We start from the raw sequence: 25,849 nt of genomic DNA, 5'->3' as shown, positions 1-25,849 counted from the left end.
GGGTCGTGTCCAGCAACGTACGATGTCTGCTTCGTGCTAGTCATAAAAAAAAAAAGAAAAATAACTCAATAATCCTTCATAATAAAAAATTATATTTAACTAAAAAATAAAATAAAAAAACATTACATTTGTCTAAGAAAATAATAAACATGAATAAGCATTTTGAATTAAAAATAAAAAAATAAGAAAAAAAATAACATTTTAAAAAAACATTTTTATGGGATTTGAATGTCATAACTTTTTGTTTCTGGAATCATGATTCCATTGTGGCATTCAAATCCCATAAAAGATAAGTAACCAAATCGTGATTCTGTTGTAATTAAGGCTACAACGAAATCATGATTTTGTTGCTTTTTTGCTTTGAAAAAAATAAATAACGGAGTTGTGATCCTGTTGTAGCAATATCTAAAATAGAATCACAATTCTATTGGACATAAATTCATGAAAAAATGTCATTGCAAAGAGGGGCACTGAAGGGATAGAAGTGAGAAAAAGGAGAAGGGAAGGGTTTTGTGTGTTTTGGGGAAAGGAAGGGTTTTCTAATGGAAAGAAACGAAGAAGGAAAGAGGGTCTCATGTGTTTAGGGGGAGAAAGGAGGTGGGGGTGCATCTGGAGGGAGAAAGGAAGAAGGAAAAGGGAGGGGTGAGGAGTTTTGAATTTAGGGACATAAGGGTAATTTTATGTAGTTGTAGGGGGCAATAGCATTTTTTGTAGAGACTAATAATAACACATGTGGGTGTATCATGGAGTAGGCCCAATAAAATATAGATGGGTTGATTCCAAATGGGCTCTTGTTATTCCATGAAGTTATTGGTAAAAAAAGATTAAATATCACTTTTGGTCGTTTATGCTTTAGCGTATTTTCAGGATAAATAGTCAAATTCATCCTTGAAAGTGTGAGACGCTCACAAGTTAGATCCTAAAAGATGAAAAATTCAAATTTAGTCCCTAAATGTGCAAAAGTGTGACAAAAATAGTTTTGTAGACAATTTAATGGCAAAATGGTCTCTAAATTTTGTAACTTAATGTCAAATTGATCCTCAAAAAATACAACTTATTGTCAAATTGGTCATTGAACATTACAACTTAATGACAAAATGGTCTCACAAATTCAACAACAGGACTAATTTGTCGCACTTTTTGGTCCTATCATTAAATGTGTGAGGTCATTTTGTCATTAAGTTGTAATGTTCAAGGATCAATTTGATAATAAGTTGTATTTTTTAGGATCAATTTGACATTAAGTTGTAAAGTTTAGGATGAATTTCTCATTAAATTATTTATAGGACTAATCTGTCGCACTTTTTGTATATTCCGGAACTAAATTTGAATTTTCTATTTTTCAAGAACCAATTTGTCACCGTCTCATACTTTTTACAGCCAAAATGGGTATTTATCCTATTTTTGAATAGTTTGTCTTCACATTTCTACAAATTTGTTGCTAATGTCATTAGTGTTTTAAGTTTTAAAATATTTAATTTAACATAGTGATAATTAAAAATTGTCACAATATTTTTTTATTAATTTTTTAAAAAAAAGACAATTAAAGAGACTTTTTGCTAAGCATAAGAAGTGCCCAAGTAGATTGTCATGTGATATTCAAAGAAAAACTTAAAATAACTTTCCTAAGTACATTTTCATGATCCATTGACCTCACAACCAATGGCTATGACTTGAAGCACATACCTCTCCCTCCTCTATTGACGATTCTAAGCTACAATACTAAAACAATGCATTGAGTTCCCTCATTTTGATTAGCAATTCCAAGACTATTGTTATAAAATAGTGATCACCAGACTCAAACACACAAAAAAATGAAACCATCTCCTTTTCAAGTAAGCACCAATGTAAAGAAGCAAAAAATTTTAAATTAGGAAATTAGATGCAACTTTAAGCCAATGGGCTGAACAATGAGAGTAAGAACTATTGTATATCGTCCAATATTAGTTAGTTAGTTTAAGGATTAACTGGTAGCCATTCATTTTTGGGTTTTTTGTTAATTCTGTTATTCAATGTGTGGCAATTGGCATACTATAGCTTGTATATAAGTTTTGGCCATTCATTCAATAAAATCGACTCATGTTTCTCTTATATTCCAACTCTTTCTAATTTGTTTCTCTATAACTACATCAATCTTCTTTGATAACAAGTGGTATCAGTACCTGAAGTAAAATCCTAAGGGACAAGGAAGGAGATCATGGCTATGGCAAGAATGGAGATTGAAAAGTTTATTAGTGGTATAGATGACTTTAGTCATTAGCAGGTGAAGATGAATGCATTACTATTTCATCCAAGCTTAGATGCAGCACTTTCAGAGGAAGCAATCTCAAAGATTGAGGAAAGGAAACACACAAAGGTGATGAAGAAAGCTCATAGTGCAATCTTGCTTAGCCTTAGAGATGAAATGCTTTGGGAAGTGGCTAAAGAAAAGTCTGCCATGGTGGTATGGGAGAAGTTGGAGTCTTTGTGCTTGAAGAATTCCTTGGCAAATAGATTGTACCTCAAGAAATGCTTGTATGCATCATTGATGGAGGAGGAAAAGCCTTTGAAGAAACATTTGGATGATTTCAATAGGATCATCTTGGATTTGAATAGCATTGATGTTAAGGTAGAAGATGAAGATCAAGCTATTATTTTGTTGAGTTCCTTTCCCAAACGATTTGAGCATTTTTTTGATACAATGTTATATGGGAAGGCCACTCTATCAATGGTTGAGGTTAAGGCAACATTAAACTCAAAAGAAAGTCAAAGGGAGAATGACTCCAAGAAGGAAGAAACAGCTAAAGGGCTCTTTACAAGTAACAAGAATGGGAAGAAGGATTTCAAGAACAATAAATCAAAGTTCAAGAATAAGAAAATGAAGTGCTTCATCTGTGATAAAGAGGGGAACTTCAAGAAGGATTGTCCAAATAAGTCAAGATTCAATGAGTGAAGTAAGCACAATGTGGATGTGGAGGCCCTAGTTGTGTCAAACGAAGACTCTAAAAAAGAGTGGATCTTGGATTCAAGGTGCTTATTCCATATGTGTCCTAATAAAGGTTGCTTCTAAAATTATAAGCAAATTGAAGGTGGCATTGTACTGTAAGGAAATAATAAGTCTTTTAAGGTGATTGGGGTTGAGTCACTAAGGATCAGAATGTACAACGGAATGGATAAGGTGCTGGAAGATGTTAGACATGTCCCAGAATTGAAGAGAAATCTAATTTCTTTAGGCACATTGGACAATGATGGTTGTGGCTACAAGTGTGATCAAGGTAGCCTTGAAGTCTATAATGGAAATATGTTGATCATGAAATAAGTAAGGAAGAATCGATTGTACTATCTAGTTGGGCAGACAGTTGTTGTAGATTCTGCAAATGTTGCAGTTGAGCATAACACCAAGTTATGACGCTGCAGGTTGGCACATGTCAGTCAAAGAGGGATGGAAGAATTGGCAAGACATGTTGCTTTTGTGCAAAACAAGATTGAGTCATTGAATTTTTGTGAGCATTGTGTGCTTGGCAAGGCAAAAAGGTTGAAATTTCCCACCAACACTCATTCCAGCAATACAACTCTTGATTATGTGCATGCTGACCTATGGGGACCATCCAGAATTGAGTCACACGGAGGGGCAAGGTATTTTCTTTTATTATTAGATGACTTCTCTCAAAAGGTCTGGGTCCATTTTCTGAAACACAAAAATGAAGCATTCAAAGTGTTTGAAGAATGGAAAGTTCTAGTTGAAACTCAAACAGGAAGGAAGTTGAAGAAACTAGGGACAAGTAATGGGCTTGAATTTTATGATGAAATGTTCAAAACTCTTTGCAAAGAGAATGACATTGCTAGACACTTAATTGTGAGAGGGACACCACAACAAAATGGCTTAGTGGAAAAGTTCAATAGAACCATATTGGAGCAAGTCAGGTGCATGTTAAACCATGTTGAATTGCCAAAGTCCTTTTGGGCAGAGGTTGTTAGCACTATTATTTATTGAATAAATCAAAGTCCTTCAACTGCCATAGGTTTTAAGACCCCATAGGAAGTTTGGAGTGGCATGAAAGCTTATTATGGTGAGCTGAAGACTTTTGGTTGCATTACTTATGCTTATCTCAAGCATGACAAGTTGGAATTGAGAGCCTTAAAGTGTATCTTCATAGGCTATCTAGAAAGGGTGAAGGGACATAAACTTTGGTGCTTGGAGTCTGGACACAAGAGGTGCATAATCAATATAGGTGTAGTGTTTAATGAACTATAAAAGGCAAACCTGATTATGCCATTGAGGTTTGTTGGAAGCCAAAGCTCACAATTTCAAGTGAAGACTAAAGCAAGTGATATTACTCAGATACAAGATGGAGCTAGAGTAAATGGATGTCAAAACAATATTTTTGCATAGAAAGCTAGATGAGACCATTTATATGAAGCAACCTACTGGTTTTGTCAACAAAGGTGATGAACATAAGGTGTGTTTACTCAATATATCTCAATATGGTCTTAAATAATCTCCTAGAATGTGGTATAGGCGATTTGATGAGTATGTGATTAAAATTGGATTCACTAGGAGTGTTTATGACTGTTGTGTTTATTGGAAATGTCATAAGAGTGTGAAGCCAATTTACTTGTTGCTCTATGTTGATGATATGTTGTTGGCCAGTCAAAGTTTGACAGAAATTGCTAGGTTAAAGGAAATGTTGAATCTAGAGTTTGAGATGAAAGATCTAGGATAGGCTAAGAATATTCCTGGTATAGAAATTACTAGGAATAGGAATAAAAAGGACTTGCACCTATCCCAGGTAGTTACCTCTAAAGGGTCTTAGGAAGGTTCAATTTGAAAGGATCAGAGTTAGTTACCACTCCCTTAGCACAACACTTAAAGTTGTTTAAGGAGCAAGAGCCAAAGTCCGATGAGGAAGTAACCTACATGCAGAAAGTGCATATACAAGTGCAGTTAGAAGTATCATGTACTCCATGGTTTGCTGCAGGCCAGATCTATCATATTCTATGAGTGTGGCAAGCAGATTTATGGCCAATCTAGGCAAGAAGCATTTGGAGGCTGCTAAATGGGTTCTGAGATACATATCTGGAACCATTGGTGTTGGACTGAAGTATGTTAATCATGGTGAAGTTCCTAAGATTGAAGGGTATGTGGATTTTAAGCATCAACACTAGAAAGTCTACTATTGGCTATGTATTCAAGGTTTTTGAAAACATAGTTAGTTAGCAGGCTAATTTATAGCCAGTAGTGGCTCTATCCAATACTAAGGAAAAATATATGGCAGCTAGTGAAGTTGTAAAAGAAGCATTGTGGTTGAGAGGCTTGGTTTCAAAACTACTCAAAGTGAAAGAGTTGGAAACCACAACAATTCATTGTGGCAATCAAAGTAAACTAAGTTTGAGCAAGAACCAAGTGCATCATGACAGAACAAAGCACATGGATGTTAAGTATCACTTCATCAGAGATGTGATCAATGGTGGAGTTGTAGCTATTAAGAAGATAACAATAGAGGAGAATGTTGTAGACATGCCCCCAAAGGCTTTACCCTTTGAAAAGTTCAATTATTGTTTACAATTGTTGAATGTTATCAGTTTAGAGTAATAGTCAAACATTAGCTAAGTATTGGACCAAGGTGAAGATTATTGTATATGGCCCAATATTAGTTAGTTAGTTTGAGACTTAGTTGCCAACCATTCAGTTTTGGGTTAGTTAGTTTATTTTGTTATTCAGTGTGTGGCAATTGGCATGCTATAGCTTGTATATAAGTTATGTCCATTCATTCAATAAAACCGGCTCATGTTTCTCTTCTATTCCAACTCTCTAATTTGTTTCTCTATGACTACATCATGCCGATTTGTTTAAGTTTCTGTATTTCATTTCTAGTACGTGTTATTTATTTGGGTGAATATCAAATTATGTTTATGTTTTGAACAATGTATTTGAATGCTTTGTGTTAGTGAACTTTTTTAACTTTATAATTTACTTGAATAGGTTGTTAGTATATATACATATTAACTCACAATTAGTTATTCAAGTGACAATAACATTGATATATAGTTTGGATGAGATAAGGAATTTACTTATTGTTCACTAACGATGGAATATGAAAAAGTTTTGTAAGTAAGACACCATATAGGACTTTATTGCTGAGTAGAGCTATGTATACACTAGAATTTTTACTTGGTCACAAAGATAGATATCATAAGAATTTTAGAATGAGAAATGATGTCTTTGTGAATATTTGAGAAATTTTTTAAAATGTTGGAAATTTGAAAGGTGGAAAAAAGGTGAGGTTAGATGAAGTAGTTGCAATGTGCTTTATCATAGTGTAATAACATGTGTATTCTACTTGTTGCAAAACACTTTCAACATTATCTACACATGATAAACAAGTGTGGTTTAAATTTTTTCTCAAATCAATATGCAAGTTGGGTAAAAGTATTATTTGACAAAGACTTTAGACAACTACACATCCTCATATCATTGGTAATACAAAATATTTTCCTTATATTAATCGATACTTAGTTCTAACTTTGGTACTAAATTATTATCTATGTTTTAAATGTAGAATTGTATTGGTGTCATTGATGATACACATTAGGGGTGTTTAGAACTGAACCAAACAAAGTGTAAAATTGAAAACCGGCCCGAAAAACCACAAATCGCAAAAAAAAAAAAAACCGAAGGGCATCGATTTGGTTTGGTTTTTGTTTTTCCCAAACTGCGTGATTCGGTTCGCCTTTCAGTTTGACCCATAGAAACCAAACTGAACCACACTCATTAGTCTAATATAAGACTTATATTAGTCATATACATATGCAAAAATGAATCTTTAAACTTATGTGAAATGACAATACTTACACTCAGTCTAAATCTAAGACTAAAATGCTTAACACTCAATCTCTTAGTCTCTCCTCTCTCGTGGAACCCTAAACTGAAAGCCTAACATCACTCTCAAGTGAAAGCAAGAATTACATATTGTTTTTACTACTAAGTTTAATGGTTTACTTTTTAAGTTAAATGATTACTTTTAAGTTGAATGATTATTATTCAATTTGAAACATTAAGTTGACCATTTATACCTTGATTATTAAACTAGTTATTGTTCAAGTTTTGTCTAACTGTAACAAACTTTTTAAGCATTTTTTTAATACTTACTAGTAGAATTTTCAAATCGCAAAAATCGAATCGAACCAAACCATAAAAGATTGGTTTGATTTGGTTCGGATTGAATAAATAATCTAAACCAAATTAAACCCACTACAGTTAATTTTCTTGTTTGCTACAAACTACTTTGAAGCCAAAACCGTACCAAACCGCACCAGGAACAACCGTAATACACATGTATCTGCTTATGTTTTTTCTTCAAAATAAAAAATGTCTTTCATGGAAGAAAAACTTTGGTAACACAATCTATAAATTTAACAATCACAAAAAACTTGCAAGGCTTAAGTTATTGTTCAAATAATAGTGTAATTCCCATTATGACCTTTTGGAGGTATTAATTTTTTTTGTAATCTTTATCCTATTATTGATACTATGATTTATATTTCCATCTTTAAATATCTTTGTTTCATATGAAATAAGCGATTCATTAATGGAAACACATATTTTTTTTTATTTTTACACTTATAAAAATTTTGAAAATACTTTTTACTATTATTTATCTTAGTGAAATAGTTTTAAATTTTATTTTTTATTTATACATTTAGCTAATCTAATTACATTATTTGTGAATAATTTTTTAATAAATATCTATGTCTTGACTATGGAGTATTAAAGGATTTGTTTAAAGAAAAATTATCATTTTATAATTACTATATATTTTTTAACTGATATGAAAATTATTTACGCAATTTATAATTGATACATAAATTAAATAAATAAGTATATTTATAACTTACATGAATGAAAATATATATTTAGATTTTTTTTTACTAATGATACTTTAAAGTTTGTGATTATAGAAATTTTAATTATAAAACTTTAAATTTTGTGTGTATGTTTTTTTTATTATTCTAATTTTATATGTGTGTGTTAAAATTAAACTTTCACTGTGCAAATGGTGGAGATCAAATATGAATTTTCCCACTAAATAGATTACTTTCCCACATGTGAATATAACATGGTTTTACATCACTACGTTAATCCTATGGGTTAGTGTCTTAGTGTATTACTAATGGTTAGATGATAATTATTCATGATAATAAAAATAAAGTAATTACTCAATAGTTTTTTTAGTTTATTATTAAAATGAAGATGTTTCTCATCAATTAGTCTATGATGCCAACAATATTTTAAAATATATAAACATTGCAGTTATTATATATGTTGATTTTCTTTTCATTGATTTTTTAGTTTTTTACTTTCATTCTTTTATTTTTCTCTTCAATTTAGTGTGTGTCATTTCTTGGAGTTGGATATGGATATTGCTATTGATAGATTGTTCAATCCAATTCACTTTAAAATATTTGAAAAAAAATGGAATTGACAATTTTGGTTTATAGTACGTATGCATTTAGCTTCCATAGCTTCACAACTTTTGAACTTAAAGGATATTGAAAAAAAATTATAAATCTTCAATAGAGGCCTTTTATCAAAATATGAAGAAAAAATGGTTATTGATCTTCATGTTCAACTTGGCACTAGGTCTTTTCCGTACCTGCCTTTTAAAAGTGTGTTTTACCTTTCTTGCAAGTGTATTTTTCATGAAAAATCTCACTAATCCTTCTTCCATGCTCATTCCTTTTTTCTATAAAGATGCAAAATTCTAGGATGCTTGGAAAGGTTTATGTATACATGAAAAGTCCTTTTAAAATATTTGGTTAGTTGTTTCCTTCCCTAACTCCAATTTTCTATTACTGTTTAGTCATTTTGTTTTTCTTTCTTGAACCATGCAGCTCTTTGGTGATTATTATATTGCTAATGAAATTATAGATGACAAAAATCAATCAAGGAAATATAGTACTATTGAAGTCAATCACGCTAGTTAGATTAACATGCTTTGTTGTGTTTTAATTGATTAGTTAATTTTAGTTTTTGACGTTACATTAGTTCTTTTAAGCAATTACCGTAGTCTTTGGTTTTTAAATTTGCGATGTCAATGCTAGTTTAGTTGACTCCATTTGTGTACTGTGTAGTGCCTGTATGTATTTTTTAAGGACAGGCTCACAAATTGGTTTGTTTTGATTTATATGTATTCAGTTGTAGAGTCGGATGTTTGGCTTCTGAATTATATGTGTCATATGTTTTTGTTCTTGGTTGGTTCACTTTAGTTGTGTTTTTAGTTTGGTTATAAGTTCTGAATATGGATAAACATGTTATCATTTTTATGTTTTTGAATTTGAATTCTTATACATATATCACCCAATTTTATGTTTATTGTGTTCATTGATTTATACATAGGGAAGATAAGTAGTTTGTGATATCTTTCATATTTCTCTTTTTCATGATTATAAATGTCTTAATTTGAAATTGAATCATTTAGATATATAATGATAGTGTTGTGGAATCTATCTAATATGATACATAAAACATAAGATTACTTGGTAAAATAAGGAGAGGAACATCAAGCAAAATATGTTATATTTTCCAAACTTGACCTTTTTGATTTATCTTTGAAATTAGATATTTTTATATCATTAGAAAGAAATAAAAGAAAACATTTTTTTAATGAAAAACGATTCATTATAAATAAAATTCATTACAAGCATTTGGCATTTTTCCTTTTTTTATCAATTTCATTCACATTTTTATTTCAATTCTAATGCATTAAATGTCATTTGAATGGAGTTCTTTCATGGAGTACTAGACATGTGAATAGTGATTGAGAAGTTGTCATGTGATGTGATGGAATATAGTTCAAGAATGCATCATATTTTCAAGTCTATTTTATTTTGGCGACAGAAAATGGATTGTTGTTGGTAATGTGTGAACAATGACTAATCTTTTTATAATTGTTATTGGATGTAATTATAATATGCATGGATTGGTTTTGGGAACTAATGTATTGAGGTTATTTAATTTTTTTTGCATATGTTTAGGGAATTAGTCAAGGCTTGTGATTTTAATTGATAGAAACAAGTGAATGTCAATATGTTTGAGGTTGCATCTATTTTTTTTTCTTTGTGTTGTTGATTGGATTCATTGTCTATAAGCCAGTCTAGCTAGGTAAATCAATATGAATTGTGTTTATTTGATTATCGTGACTCATTTCAGATTCATGTATTCTTGTAGTATGAAATTATTTGGACCTTGAATGAGTGGAAGTGATGTGGTTTTTAGCTCTACTATCTAGGAGAACCAACAAACTTTACATCTTTTGCTAAATAAGTATTCTTAAATCTTTATTAACTTACTTTTATGACAAAGCCATATTCTAATACAATTTCATGAAATATACCGATATCCTTCAAGATTAATCTTGCATAAATGAATCCTCTTTCCCAAATATTCTACACTCACCCTTTACTAATCTGCCTTATAATAATGTATCATACATTTTATCTAAAATCTTCTGGACAAGTTTTTAGATTGCAAATCCATGTATTAAAGGGATTACATATTCTAGCCTTTTTGTTGCAAATCAACACCACAAAATCAAAATTATATTATCCAAAACAGAATTTACATGTGGCACCTCATTCTTGAAAACTTACTATGCTACTGTATCCTAAACTATCGCCACACAAAGTTAAACTTCTTGAAATATGACATATGAGCATTTTGTCTGTCGTGCTCTGTTGTGTTAGGAAGAACAATATGCAGATCCAACCATTTATAGCACACCTTCTACACCATATTATATAAGGTACATGAGAAAATCACACAAGCAACCATATCAGAGAAGATACATAAGAAAATCACATGAGCAGTGTTTCTTGCATTCCTTTTTCTCACATTCCACTGGTTAGGTAATCTATCAATTATGAATCACAATATGAAGAATATAACCTTATTTCATACACATTTTCCATATACACTCGCAATGTTCCTCCTGACTTCCCATAACCCTATATGCAGAAGATCTTAAAAATCCTCATATACACATCCTTATCACCTCCATTGTTGCCATGAACACCTATGAAAGTTGTTTCAAATTATTAAAAAACCTTTTTGGTAAATCCTAATGGTGATTATTGATCCACTTAGCCAATTGCTTAGTTTGATAATTCTTGCTTATTGTTTTGTCAACATTGTGGTAATATGCACCAAGACAAGGAAGGACATAGTGAGCAATAGTCCAATGGATTTCAAAACAAATCATAAGGAAGAATTGTTAATCCCTCCTTTAATGTAATTTAATTAATAAATTGCTTTGAGATCATAATGATCCTATAAAACAAGTATAAAATGAAATTAAGTTTGAAATACTACTTAGTTAATTGATATTTATAGAATAAATAGTAAATTTAGTCAATGAATTTGTATTTAGTTGTTATGTCAGTTCCTGAAACGAAGGAAATTCAAGTCACTAAATTTTGTATGATTTCATTTAAGTCCTTGAAATTAATCTATTTTTCTCATTTTGATTTCTAAAGTTATGTTATTTTGATCACTTAAGTCCCAAGCTATGGACCATAACGAGAAAAACAAAGTTGTTTTCAGATACTTAGGTGAAACTCCAAGAAATTTTAGAAACTTATTTGAGTCTTCCTTAGTGCTAGGGACTAAATGACAATGACATACAAATTCAAAAACTTTTTTGTTAATTCACTAATTAAAATTTACCATTGTTAATTTTTATATTATTACTATATATTTATTAATTTATATTAATTAGAAAAATGTTAATATTAATTCTATTTTTGTTATTGCTATTTATATTACTGAACATTATCAATGTTATCATGATGGTTATTAACATTTTTTATAACATTTATTAATTTGAGGCAAAAAGCTAATACTGTTAAAAAGAAGAGCTTTAAACTAAGCCAAAGATATGAACAAGCCAACAAATAATACAAGGCAATGACTACAAGAGACATGCCTAACCAAGACAATAACACAAGGCAATGACTACAAGAAACATGCCTAACCAAGCCCTAAAAGGACACACAACATCCAAAAACAAAGATATTCAACCACATTGTACTCTACAATCTCCACAATTCAGTTTGCTACTACTATGGATGTGACCTCCTAAATATATCCAACATATATATTGATTAGACCTTAACAAAATCAAGTAACCCAAAAAATTATGCCTCCATGCTAGTACAAGACATTGTACTTAACATCCAACAACCCAAAGAGTATATAAAACCTATATTGGTCCTACTAAATTAATCTATGGTCAATATTATGATCTTAGAATCAAAGAGGATAATTACATGTTTATCTATATAGTTTTTTTTATACATCTATATGCTTGTTTTATCATTTGTATTTTAGCCTCCTATAAATTTTATTTACATGAATCGGACAATACTATGCGATTTTCTATCATTGTTTTAGTGCTCTTTACTTTGTTCCTTGGGACCATAGGAATTTCTTTCAGCTACAAAGGAATAGATTTGGATATATTATCAAAATTGTTAACCCCTTTATAGACCTTTTACATAAAAAATTCAAAATATATGTAACAGTTGTTCTAATGTGATAAGGCTGTCACGCATGTAAGATAACAAATGTTGAAATCGCTATGTGCCTGTTGTCAAACTAATTTAAAATATAAACATTAATTTTAAATAAGTATACAAATACTAATTTTAAAATATTTTTTGAGATAACATATTAATTAAAAATACTATTTTGCTTTTGATTCAAAAGTATATATAAACATTCTCAAGACACCTCAATGCTACAGAGGAGTTAGGTTGGGTACCTTGTCGTTACAATGAGTTAACAATAAATATGTATTTATGCTATTGATAAGTTGTTGATGTGATGTTGGATGAAGTTACCTAAAATAATTTTCATTTTCAATCAATTAATATTTCTATTTTTTATTTTTTTAAACAATTATTAGTTCACATATGGAAAAAAAAATTGCTATGTACGAACAAGATGTGAGTTTGATATATTATTCACATTTATTTACTCTGATCGAGGATGGACAACAAATTATCCAAGGGTATGTTTGGATGCTTTAACTCCTAAATATTTTTATTTTGAAACACCATGGAGATACTTTGTAAATAATATTATTACATTTTTAAATATTTTTATTTTATTTAATATGTATCTTTTATGTTATCGACTCTAAATTTCCTAACAAGTCTTGTTATCTTGCTTCATCTCGAAGACAAATACATCATTTGTGTGATTTTCACAATAAAGAACATCCACAAGAAAAATAAAAAACATTCAACTATCAATACTCTTCGTATAAGGATGTCATTCAGAAATAGATTCAAAATATGTTTCCAACATTACATGTGAAGACTAGTATAGGGGGTTGTCGCACACTTTTGATGATGAGATGATGGAAGATAGATCATGTATTCTACCATTTTATAATCATGCAATTTATAGTTGTTATGGTTTTTTTCATTAAAAAAATTTAAATATCTTCATTATTGACTAATATATCATAGAATAAATAATTATAATTTATGTGTTCGTTATAATATATATTTTTTCATTTATATAATGTTCAATAATAAAAATTTATTAATATATTCTTATTAATTTAAATTAAATGCATGAAATGTTTTATGAGTTTAATTATGAAAATGAAACATATTTTCAATGTTTTCATTTTCAAAAAATAGAAAATAAGAAGTTAAAACAAACATTTCCATGTTCTATGTGACACCCTCTACCCCGACATACATATAAATAAATAAAACATATAAAAATATTGATCAACAAATTCACGTGGATAAAGGTTCACATTCACTTCACTATTATCAAATAAGACTTATTAAAAATATATTCGGCTCAAAATAAGGCCGCCAAAGTTTACAAAAAAAAGTTTTGTTAAATCATTGAGGTAAAATAAAATAAAATAACACCATGCAATTAAAATAAAAATTCATCCCCAATGTCACATCCTATTAGAGTATTGTATCCCAACGTCCTCTGGCACGAGGTTCTTTAAAGTCATTCACCTAGTCATCTACTCCCACGAACACAAGGTTCGAGATCATCACAGGATCCAAACACAAATAGCACACAGGGAGTGAGTTATCACAAAAAAAAATGACAAAACAAATAAACAAGACTTAATCAAAATAAATTATGAAATTATTTATAGCATAACTCAATTTAATACAACCCACGTCACTTCACCACTTTATCTTTAAAATTTGTTTTTCAATCGCTAATCACATTACACATAAATCACGAACTCAAGTCAAGACACAATAACAATCATCAATTTCAAAATAAACAATTAGCAAGTGGTATGCAACAATTATACTAAGACTTAAGCCTATATGCAATGTGGTACCATGTCAGTGAAAAACCACCATGGGGCGCTTAGGAATACATAACAAGTCATACCACATAATGAGTATGTCAGGTCACTTTCACTAAGTAAAATCATATGGTGACCAGTCATGGTAACTCCATTTTGCGATAATACTCCAACCATATGGGATCAACATAGGCTTAAAGGGGCACTCAAACTGAGTGTCTTTACCCCCAAGGCCTAAACTCCAAAGAATCCGTTAGGGTCTCACCTTCCTGATTCAGGTCCAACCCTTAAAACAATTTTTGCAAGCATACAGTGCTCATGAATTATACAATACCTATGATCTCACACTCGTGTTTCAAACACGTTTAACACATTATGCTATAATTTAACATTGGTTCCTAACTAGGAACCTACACTTTCTCTTTAACACTGCGCATAAACATTTTTCTCAATTTAAACACTGGTCGAGTTATTGTATAATTCACAGCTCACAACATAATTATTGTCGCATCAAGTGTTAAACACACACACTTATTCACAACTAAATATCATGCCCACAATTTAACATCTCATAATGTCACAAATCCATCATCACAGGTTTACATGCATCTCACAAATTAACACCTATTCAACTTTGTATTTATACTCGATTTCAACAATAATATTATAAGCAGGCACTGCTCATGAATTATACAATACCCACGACCTAACACTTGTGTTTCAAACATGTTTAACACATTGCGCTACAATTTAACAGTGGTTCCTAACTAGGAAACCTACATTTTCCCTTTAACATTACGCATCAACATTTTTCTAAAGATAAACACTGGTCAGGTTATTGTATAATTCACAACTCACAACATAGGTAATGTCATATCAAGTGTTAACCACACACTTATTCACAACTAAAACTCATGTTCACAACTTCACATCTCATTATGTCACAATTAATCATCTCATGTTTATGTGTATCTCGCAATTTAACACATTCAACTTTGCATTTATACTCAATCTCCATAACAATATTATAATCTCAAAGTAATATATTATTCTACAATTCATCATATATTTAATTTATCACTTATATACAATTTCAATAACAATTTCATAATCCCAATATAACTATTTACTACGCTAATCTTATTCAAAACACAAACAAATTATACAAAAAATATTTCTCAATCCATGGGGAGTAAAACCCCTCAACAATTTCACATAATCATACAAGAAGAATTTTAATACAATAAACATCCCAAAATAAACCCCAATTTGGTCCTTTAAGAACCCCTACACATGTTCATTCTAACCCCAATTGCGATAAACTCATTCCTTACCTCTAAGCGGGCTCACGTGTGTATTCTGACAATGATAGTGGCATCTCTAATAGTTTCCTGAGATTCCTCAAGCTTTTCCTCTAATTGTTCTGATAGGGTTTCCAAGCGTTAGAGAAAAGAAAAGGGATTGAAGCCTCCATTCCACTGTCTACGTGCAATGATTATTTCTCCATCCATATACACTATTTTACAAATCCCAACGGTGAAGATGTGTGGAAATGCATCGTGAACCAAATACCAAAATTACACAACAATCCAACGGTTAACGAGTTTGAGATCGTAGTTTTACTGAGACAATTTTTGGTTTCTATGGGAAAAGAAAAAGCTATGATGCAAAGGGTATTTCTCTTAGCTTTGACATTTTTTCATAATTCTCAATAGTGAGAATGTTTAGAAATGAGTTCCGTACTTGGTGCTAAAATTTCACGACGATCCAACGGTGAATGAGTCCGAGATTGTAGTTTTTCTGAGACAAATTCGGTAGTATGCGGGAAAAAGAGAGGGTTTTGGGATGAGGAGAAAGGAAAACGAAATTGAGAGGAAGAGGACGCGTAGGAAGCATCGTTAGTCTCAAAACTAACCTAAGATGCCTCTATTTATAGTTAGGGTACTCACAGCCTATTATTTACTCCATTTTATAAATAAATACTTTATTTTATTTCCTATCAAATGAATAAATAAAATATCATTTTTATTTTCCTTCAAATTATTATTTTAATAAATTTATTTCTCCTTATTTATTTATTTATAAAAACTCAATATTTTTCTAAATCTCTATTTATTTTTTAATAATTTTTTTTAATTTATATACGAAAAAATGGGATGTTACATTCTAAGATCTTCTCATTGACATAGATGGATTTTATGTTCCAATATGGATGATATTTCATGTAAAGGAGTATTAACTATCAAGCTTGTACATGGTAATAATAACAAATTTTAGCCATTAATCTTATAATGCATTCTTTTGATACATCCTCACTTAAATTGAGCTTTCTAGGACCACAACTTGTATAACTTGCTTATACACTCTAAGTGATTCAAAAGATGAAAACACATATGGTGTTTGATGTAGTTGTAGTTGCATTTGACATCCTATTTAGATGACAATGCTCTCAATATATAGTATTATTTGCATGAAAGATATAGTTATCCAAATTGGATAAATGATTTTTCTATGTTTCTATTTTATCTTTTATAATCCCATTTGTTAGTCATTTACTCAATTATTTCATTTTTTCAATTTTTATATTCACTGTAAATTAGATTTTTTAGCTTGTCTTTGAACATGGGGTGATTTTCTCTTACTATAGGAATTACAATTGACAAAGTGGGATTAATGGACCAAGAAACTCATAATTATATTAGGAAAAAGTTATTAGAACTCACATTGATGGAGTTATTTGTATTATGATTTATGCAAGCTTGTTATTTTGCCATGTGTTTATATATGTACAGTGTAAAACATTAAAGGCTATTCTTTGAAATACTGATTGAAGCCTCAAAAATCAGAAAATTCTAATCCATGTATATGAAATTTGAAGTGTACTTGATGAATTTTAGTTTAGTTATCTACTTCAGGTGTTGTTTAAGTCAAGTAAACATATATTATGACAAAGGATTTGGTCAAAATGAAATTATCATCCTCACTAACATAGTATCTATAAACAAATTTCCATGTTAAATGCTTGCAAAGTGGTAAAGACTTAAGAAGAAAAACTTCACTTTATCTTGGAAAGGTTGTAAAAATTTAATTATGTGGTTCGTTTTGCAGATTAGATTGAATTTAGTGCAGAGGGTATAGACGATAGTGGATTTGTTTAATGTATAAGGGAGCATATACATTATGACAGTAGCTTTATTTAGCTCTCATTGATGACTATTTATCTCTTTAATTGCATGTTTTGGACTCTAGTACAACGAATCTTATGTTGGATCTTTATACTAGGGTTAAAAATGTCATCTCACTAAAGAAAATTTATTGTAGTGAAATAATTGGTAAAAAGGTTATCCCTTTGTGTTTAACTTTCCAATCCTTTATGTGTCACACTTGCTGAGAAGAAAAAAATTGTAATTATTAAATCTATCAATGACTATTGAAGTAGCAATCTTGATATGTTGCCAAGTAAACTTGAGACAAACTTACCAACTTGAGTGGCACATATGAAGATTAATAATAATTTTGGCCCTGCATGCCTTGGTTAGCTATGACAATTGGCTTGTAGTTGTTAAAACAATCTTTTGACACTTTTTTTTTACCTCAAGCATGCTAGGATAATATTCCTTCAGAAAGCTTGTGTTTATATTCCTGTTATGTTCATTTCCCAACATCTACATTAAGATGACAAACACCTCTTGATAGTACTTGGCTAATTATAAAAGGGCCTTCTCACATTGGCAACCACTTGCCATACTTAGGATCTTTGGAACAAATAGAAAATATGGTTTTCCAAAGCAAATCGCCTTCAACAAAGGCCTTTTTATGAACATGTTTATTACAATGATATGCAACCTTTTCTTTATTTTGTCTAATATTTTAGTTAGCCATCAGGCAATCTTCACCAATTGTTTCTAATTCTAGGGTTATAGATCTTTGATAATCGTCGACTGAAAAAGATTTTTCTTAGCCACCCTAAGGGTAACACAATGTCTTGGCCATAAGTTAGCCTAAATGGTGTAGTAGCCACCATGACATTATTCCTTGTATTCCATAGGCCCATAATACCTTAGGCAACACTTCATGCCACTTTTCAGGCTTAATTATCATCAATAAACTTCTTAATTAAATCTATAATAATTTTATTGGTGGCCTCCGCTTGGCCATTCACTTGGGCATAGTAAGGAGTAGAATGAACTAACCTAATGCCAAACTCTCTAGGTCAAATGCCACAACTTTGTTACTTGTAAATACAATGCCATGGTCAGTCATTATGGTCTTAGGAATCCCAAATCTGTATATAATATAATTCTAGATAAATTTTATAATACTATCTTAGCTCAAAGAGACAATCAACTGAGCCTTAACCCATTTTGTAAAATAATCTGTGACGACAATAACAAAACTATGACACTTAGAAGAACTTGGATTAATCTTACAAATTAAATCCATGGCCCATCCTCTAAATGGCCAAGGTTTAATTATACTATGAGGTTCTTCTATTGGGATCTTTGATAAGGGACCAAACCTTTGGCATTCCTCACACCTTTTGGCATATTTGACAAAATCAATCGATGTCATTGATAAAAAAAAAGTCATGCCTACGAATTAGCCATTTCATTTTAGGTCATGATCTAGGAGATCTACATAATCCTTCATGGAATTCTCCCATAATTCTAAGACTCTCTTCTGAGCTGACACATTTTTATAATAAGTTGTTGGTTGTTCTTTTATACAAATCTCAATCCAATAGAACATATTTAAATGCTTTCTTCTACAATAGGTGACTATTTTAGCCAATGGATTTTCTAAATAGTTGACTAACTCATTTCTCTAATCCTGGTCAGCTGTATATGCATGCATTTGAGGTAACCACCTCAAGCAACTCATTCCTTGTACTAGATGCATGTTGGACTAACTCATTTGCCTCATAACTCATTTCTCTAATCAATAAATTGCCTTAAGAGTTGAACTAACTATTCCATATAAGAAATGAGGTTGGGATGGAAACACCTATATTGTCCCACCATTTTTTTTAACTAAACACTATTTTTCTCTTGTAAATGTTGTCTACTATTTCATTTTGAATGTTGATATATGAACATCCATGTTTTTTAAACACCTAACAAACCTTTCTTATTTATTTATATCTCTCTTCATGTCAAATCATATTACCTATAAAACCTATTATTTTCTCACTAGGTGTCTATTGGCATATTGAGTGTTCATGTACAATTTTTTTTATTTTATTGCTCATTACCTTTGTCAGCTAAAAATAGTCATTATTCTGTCAATTGTTAATTGTCAATTGCCACATCTCTATCAATTGAATATTTTGGTACCGATAGTTTTTTAAATTATTTTCATGCATGCAATCCACAACAAATTTTCTTATTCCTCAGTTAAACAAGACAAGACTTTTTTTTTTCTCGTGGGTGAAAACATGAGCCTAAGGTCTAAAACTTGATTGATGTGTATAAAGCAATAATAGAAACACCATAAAAGAATTGAAGGGAAACATAAATCGAGAGCTTGGGGAAGAGGTGAAACCCAACATCTAACCCTTGGTTGGCTAACCCATATGCAATTTTGTCCATTTTCTTTTACGCATGACTCTATTTATATTTACTTCTCAATAAAAATGTAGAAACAACAAACAAGTAACTTCTGACTTCACAATCATTTAAATAAGAAATTATATGAAAATTTATACAATCATAAAAGAGATAAACAAAAATAAAGAGATATGAAATAAAATAAATGATTTAAAAAAGACTAAAAATGTAATTTTCGTACTTTTGTTTTTCCAATTTGATATTTTTAGTTTTCATATTTTTTAATTGAAACATTTTGTCCCCCAATTTTAAAATATTTGTGGTTTTAATAATCCTATTTTTTAATTGAGACATTTTGTCTCTTGCCTTTAAAAAAAATTGTGATTTTAGTTCCCATGACCAATTTTAGATGTTGGAATTGTATTTTTTAATTCTTTTTTTATATAAATTAAGCTCATAAGCAGTTAAATAATTGAATTTTTTTTTATCATGTGACTAATACGCATGCATGTATCAACAATGTTAATGGAATATACAAACAAGTTTAAAATTGGACACAGACTAAAATTATAGATTTTTAAAAGTGTGAGACAAAATATCTCAATTAAAAAATGGAAGTACTAAAATCATGGTTTTAGTAGAAGAACCAAAATTATATTTTAGCCTTTAAAAAATAAAAATAAAAAAATTATAAATATACTATGAATATATATATATATATATATATATATATATATAATTCTTTAATTAAAGACGAAGGGTACAAGTATATATATAAGTGCATGAAAAATATCAGACTCGTACATGTGAGCACATTATTCCATTAGGGCAACATGCTGTAACACACATAATAGCTCCTAATCATCATTTTCCATAAATAATCTCATAATTTTGCTGATAAAAATAATAATCTCATAAAATTGAGTTGTCATAAGTGTAGTAAATTTATATATAAAAAAATACTTTTCACATGTCAATTTAAATGATTATGGTGACTTTCTTCTTTGATTAATTCTCTTAAATGTTAATATAATACACGGAAAGATGGAGTATGGTGGGTTTAAGAAACCACGAAGAATATTGGTAGAATGTGATGAAAATGACAAGTCTTACGTGACAATAATATTTTCTCCTTTATCTTACACTTTTCTTCTTCTTCTTTTTGCTTTACTACTAGAGCACGGAAAGCACTCCAAATACGCATATCTAACTTCTCTTGTGTGGCTTAAAATTTGGATTCCGAATTCGAATGATTGCCAAAAAAGAAGAAAAGGAAACTTGTCTACAAGGGACCGTAGTTCAATATTCTTACAGTGTCAATTTGTTCCTCTGATGTGATCTAAGTACCTATGAAACCTTGCACGCAAATAAGTTCCAGCAACAATTATCTTAGATATTTCTTCTTCTTCTTCTTCGGTTTTAACGTGGTATGTGCCGAAAGTCTAAACCTTCCATCAGGATCGACTTAGAAGTAAAACAATTAAAATTTATGTTTTAGATTGATCAGTAAAAAAATACTTGTTATTAATATTTATAAAATAAAAAAATACTCATACATTAATAAAAAAATAACATATATTAATAAAAGGGTTTAATATATTTAAAGTAAAAAAATTTCTTTTGAGATTTATTTTAGATCTCATCTACCTACCGTTGGATCCACACTCCCTTCTATGCAACAAGGAATGGCACTTTGAGATTGGCTTACTCTTATGTGTTTTTTTTCCTTGATTCTACCGAAGATTACTTTGGGGGCAAAACTATAATGATTGAATGCGTCTTTTTCCTCATCATACCATCATGAATTCTGAATACTACTCCACATATATCCGTATTGTTGATTCTATCATTATCGTGAACAAACTTGTGTCAAATATAAGCATGCTGATTGTGAACAGATGAGCAAAATCTGAATCAAACATGTGAAGGAAACAGGGGTTCCAGAATACTCTGGTGGTGGACACCTGGATAACTCCCAATTCCATTCTTACGTACATTGCAATCAAGTTGCATCAAATTTCGGACGTAAAAATGAAAAAAAAAATTAATAAAAAATCATTTTCTTTTTTTATCCACAAAGCTTAAATTTAAAATCTTATTTAAGAAATCAAATTCAATATCAGGAAGACAAATGACTTATTTGTAAAAATCCGTATATTTAAGTTCTTTGTAAAAATCCGTATATTTAAGTTCTTTGTTATGGGTGAAATTATATACAAATTGTTTTATATATATAGAGAAGATGTATCAAATGAAAAAATTTTAAAATGAGAAGAATTGATTTTAACTCTTAGATTATAGTTAAAAAAAACTAATGGCGGAGATTAAAACTCAAATTTTTAATACATCACATTTTTTTAACTGATTTGAATAGTTATTTTTTAAATTGATCCCCTAAAAAATTAATCTAAAAAGTTTAACTTTTAAGATCGGTCCACATTTGGGGTGGTGGCCAGTTACTAATTTTTGGAATTGTAATGTAATTTTGAAAACAAAACTTGTTTGATAAAATTCGGGTTGAAATGGTTTTTCACCCAATTGTGAAACACTTTCATATCAATTTGAAAAACCAAAAAAAGATGTTTCTTATATTGTGTTTTAAGTTTCTTTTTTCTCTTCTCTCACTAGCCTTTGTTTCCAACATCTTCGCTTGTACCGCCACCCGCCCACCCACCTTCGGTGACCACCCAACCACTACTGCCACACTGGGCATCTTCTTCTTTATACAAGCCCAAACAAAATCAACCTACCACAAGATTGAGAAACACTTTTACATTCTTTGCATTTGGCTTCCTATAAAATATTCTCGGCGTTGCTATAAGCCATATGAGAGCCACTAGTCGCAGACAAAACTCTCCTACTCGTCATTTCCCTAATCGTCGAGGATTATGGATGAGCTTTTAACCTTGGGGAAATTGTCAAACCTGGTCCTGAGTGTGTACTTTGCTCAGTGAGAATTGAATTTTTACCACTAAGGTTTATTAGCATTTTACTAGATGAAGCCTATTTGAATATGCATTGAAAGTTGTTTTTGTTCAACTTTCAAGAAAACTTATTTATTATAGTCGGTGTCAATTTTCACTATAAATAGAGAAGATAATTAGTGGAGAAAATACACATGAACAGAGAGTGTGTGAGAAAAGGGATTGTGAAATAAAGTCACTTTGTTGAGAGAAAAATGTCTTTGTGTGAGAGTGTTATTATTTTTTGTAACTATTAAGTGGGGTACTCAGGTTTGTAGAGTGATACACAATTTAGGGTGGGTTACAATCTTGTAATCATTTTTGTGATAGTGAAATACTTTTGGAGGTTCCATGAGGTAGGCAAGAGATGTTGAACTACATTAAATTCTTGTGTTCGTTATTATTTTTCTTACGATGTAATCTTCGTTGTGTTCTCGCGATCCTTTGTGGGTTTGGATAATTTTGTCTGTGGGATCGTTGATTACCCAACAATAGTATCAGAGCTATGCTCGGGAGCACACAAAGGTTCAAGATACCGTTATTTGATGGAAAAATAATTTTTATGGTTTGGAAGAGTCCTATTTAAGACCTTTTGGTGCAGCAAGGTCTTGATTAGGTATTAGAAGATGAAAGACCGACTTCTATAAATGAAATAGAGTGGACTAAGATCCAAAGGAGGGATGTGAGCACGATTCGGTTAACCATTGCTCTCGAGATAAAACACCACGTGTTGAAGGAGACAACACCGAAGGCCTTGTGGGAGAGCTTGAGAATATTTATGCGTCAAAGTTGCTAACCAATCACCTTTATTTAAAGATGGAGTTGTATCAACTCAAAATGGAGATGGGAGGAGATCTCCATGACCATATCAACAAGTTCAATCAGCTAGTAAGCCAATTGTTGAATGCAAATGATAAACTCTCTGATGAGAAGCAGGTGTTGTTGTTGTTGGCCTCACTACCAAAGTCCTTCAAAGCTTTGGTTCAAATGTTGCTTGTGGGAAAATTAAATTTGAAGTTAGATGAGGTGACTACCACTCTTAGAGAAAATGAAAGATGATGAGAATTGAAAATGTTGATGATGAACACCATGAACTAGTTGTGGTGGAGTCTGAGCGAGGGAGGAATCATTGAAGGAGATGTGATGGGCCAAGAGGAAGATCAAAATTGCAATTGCATCCGCAACGAGATATGAGTAACATGCAATGTTACTATTATGGTGAGAATGGTCATGTGCAAGTGAGGTGCAAACAAATGAAGGAGGACTTGCAGAAATTATGATATTTGAACAAAGATAATGTCAATTCTCAAGCTAATGTAGTAAAAAGTGTTGAAGATGAAGATGATGTGTTTTTGGCAACAAACGATGAGGTTGCTAAAACAAAATGGGTGATGAATTTTGCTATCTCAAAGCATATTTATAGAGGTCGAGAGATGTTTAACACTTTGAAAACCGATGGAGAATTCGGCCATTTCAAGTTAGGGAATGGTACAAAAATGAAGGTTGAAGGCATAGGGAGTGTGAGGATGAAGCTCCATGATGGGGCTATTCATACTTTCTCAAATGTGAGGTTTGTACCTTCTGTTATTGTCAATATTATTTCTATGGGGGAGATGACATCACAAGGGTACAAGTATGTTGGTTCAAAGTGGGGATGCAAGGTGTACAAGGGGCGACACTTGGTGTTGTGAGGACAGAAACATAAGGATAACCTTTGCTATTTGGATGGACAAGCCTTGAAGAGGAACCATGATAGCAAAGTGAAGAAGAAAGGGAAGTTTTCTACTTTTGTAAAGTGTTGGGAGATACTTTCGATGGATGAGGAGTTTGTTCACTTTCAAATTGATCGAATGATATTTCTTTTTTGGCTTGAGGGGGAGTGTGGCGTCCCTAAATTAATGACTAGTTAAATAGTAATAATTTAAATAACAAAAACCATGGTAAATTTTTTTTTCTTCTTTTCCCTTTTCATATCTTTCTCTTTTTCACAATAACTAGGTGTAGAAGGAAAATCCTCATTATAAAGTTCTGAATGGCCAGTTCACAACTCTATTCGGAGTCAGTTCTTTCTTACCGTTCATAATTCTCTAAATTATTTTGCTGTTTCAAAAGGAAGAATATACCAGCCATTACTTTAGGTCGTCACGTGAAAATAAAAGGATAAAATACAGTCAATAAACTCTTTTACAAATAAAGTTGCTAATGCTTTCTTTTCAAATAACAAGATTGATCATAAATACATTCATCATTTTAAAGCTGTCCAAAATATGGGAGTTTTACAAAATATATAGTGTCATCCAGAGCAAAGGTGTCCACAGTGGTGGCTTCAGCCACATGTATACAATCATCAAATTCCTATACATCAGGTCTACCCATACAAAAACAAAAGAGTAAACCTAACAGTCAGTCCTAGATACACCCACCCTCAAAAGTATACAAAACTAATCCAAAGAGCTGTCTGTAACATCCTGGAAATTTCTACCCGGAGTTTACGGAAACGATGTACTTTGAATGATTATATATATATATATATATATAAGTATTGTTCCGTGTATATGTATAGATATGTTCTTGGTGGAAATAGGAATAGTGGGGGCAAGATATGCGGGCTGGACTAATTAAGGGAGAGAAATCCATAACTGGGAGGTTATGGGTTAATTCTTAATTAATTAGTTAAAAATCATCGTTTTGCGTGTGACTTAGAATTTAACGAAACCAACCTCTGAACCACGCTCGGGGTTTTATTCTGAGCGTTTTGATATATATATTGCTTACTTTCGAAAACTGGCCCCGACGGACGCAGAGAAACGCGAGAAACTGGAACCAGAGAAACGGCACGCAAACCGAGGCAGGATTTTAGCGTTTCAAAGGTCAGATTTTCCCCACTTTTGTGACTGAGTATGGGTCACAGTCAAAAAGAGAAAGTGGGCCCTTTTTGCTCCAATCAAATAGGGACATGTGGCAGAGCTTGAATAAAATAATAGAAAAAGAGGAAAACCTTTTTTTT

Source organism: Glycine max, chromosome 17 (genome assembly GCF_000004515.6).
Source record: "Glycine max cultivar Williams 82 chromosome 17, Glycine_max_v4.0, whole genome shotgun sequence".
NCBI classification, from domain to species: domain Eukaryota; kingdom Viridiplantae; phylum Streptophyta; class Magnoliopsida; order Fabales; family Fabaceae; genus Glycine; species Glycine max.
The sequence above is the reverse complement of the archived record's forward strand: the minus strand, read 5'-3'. Positions refer to the sequence as shown.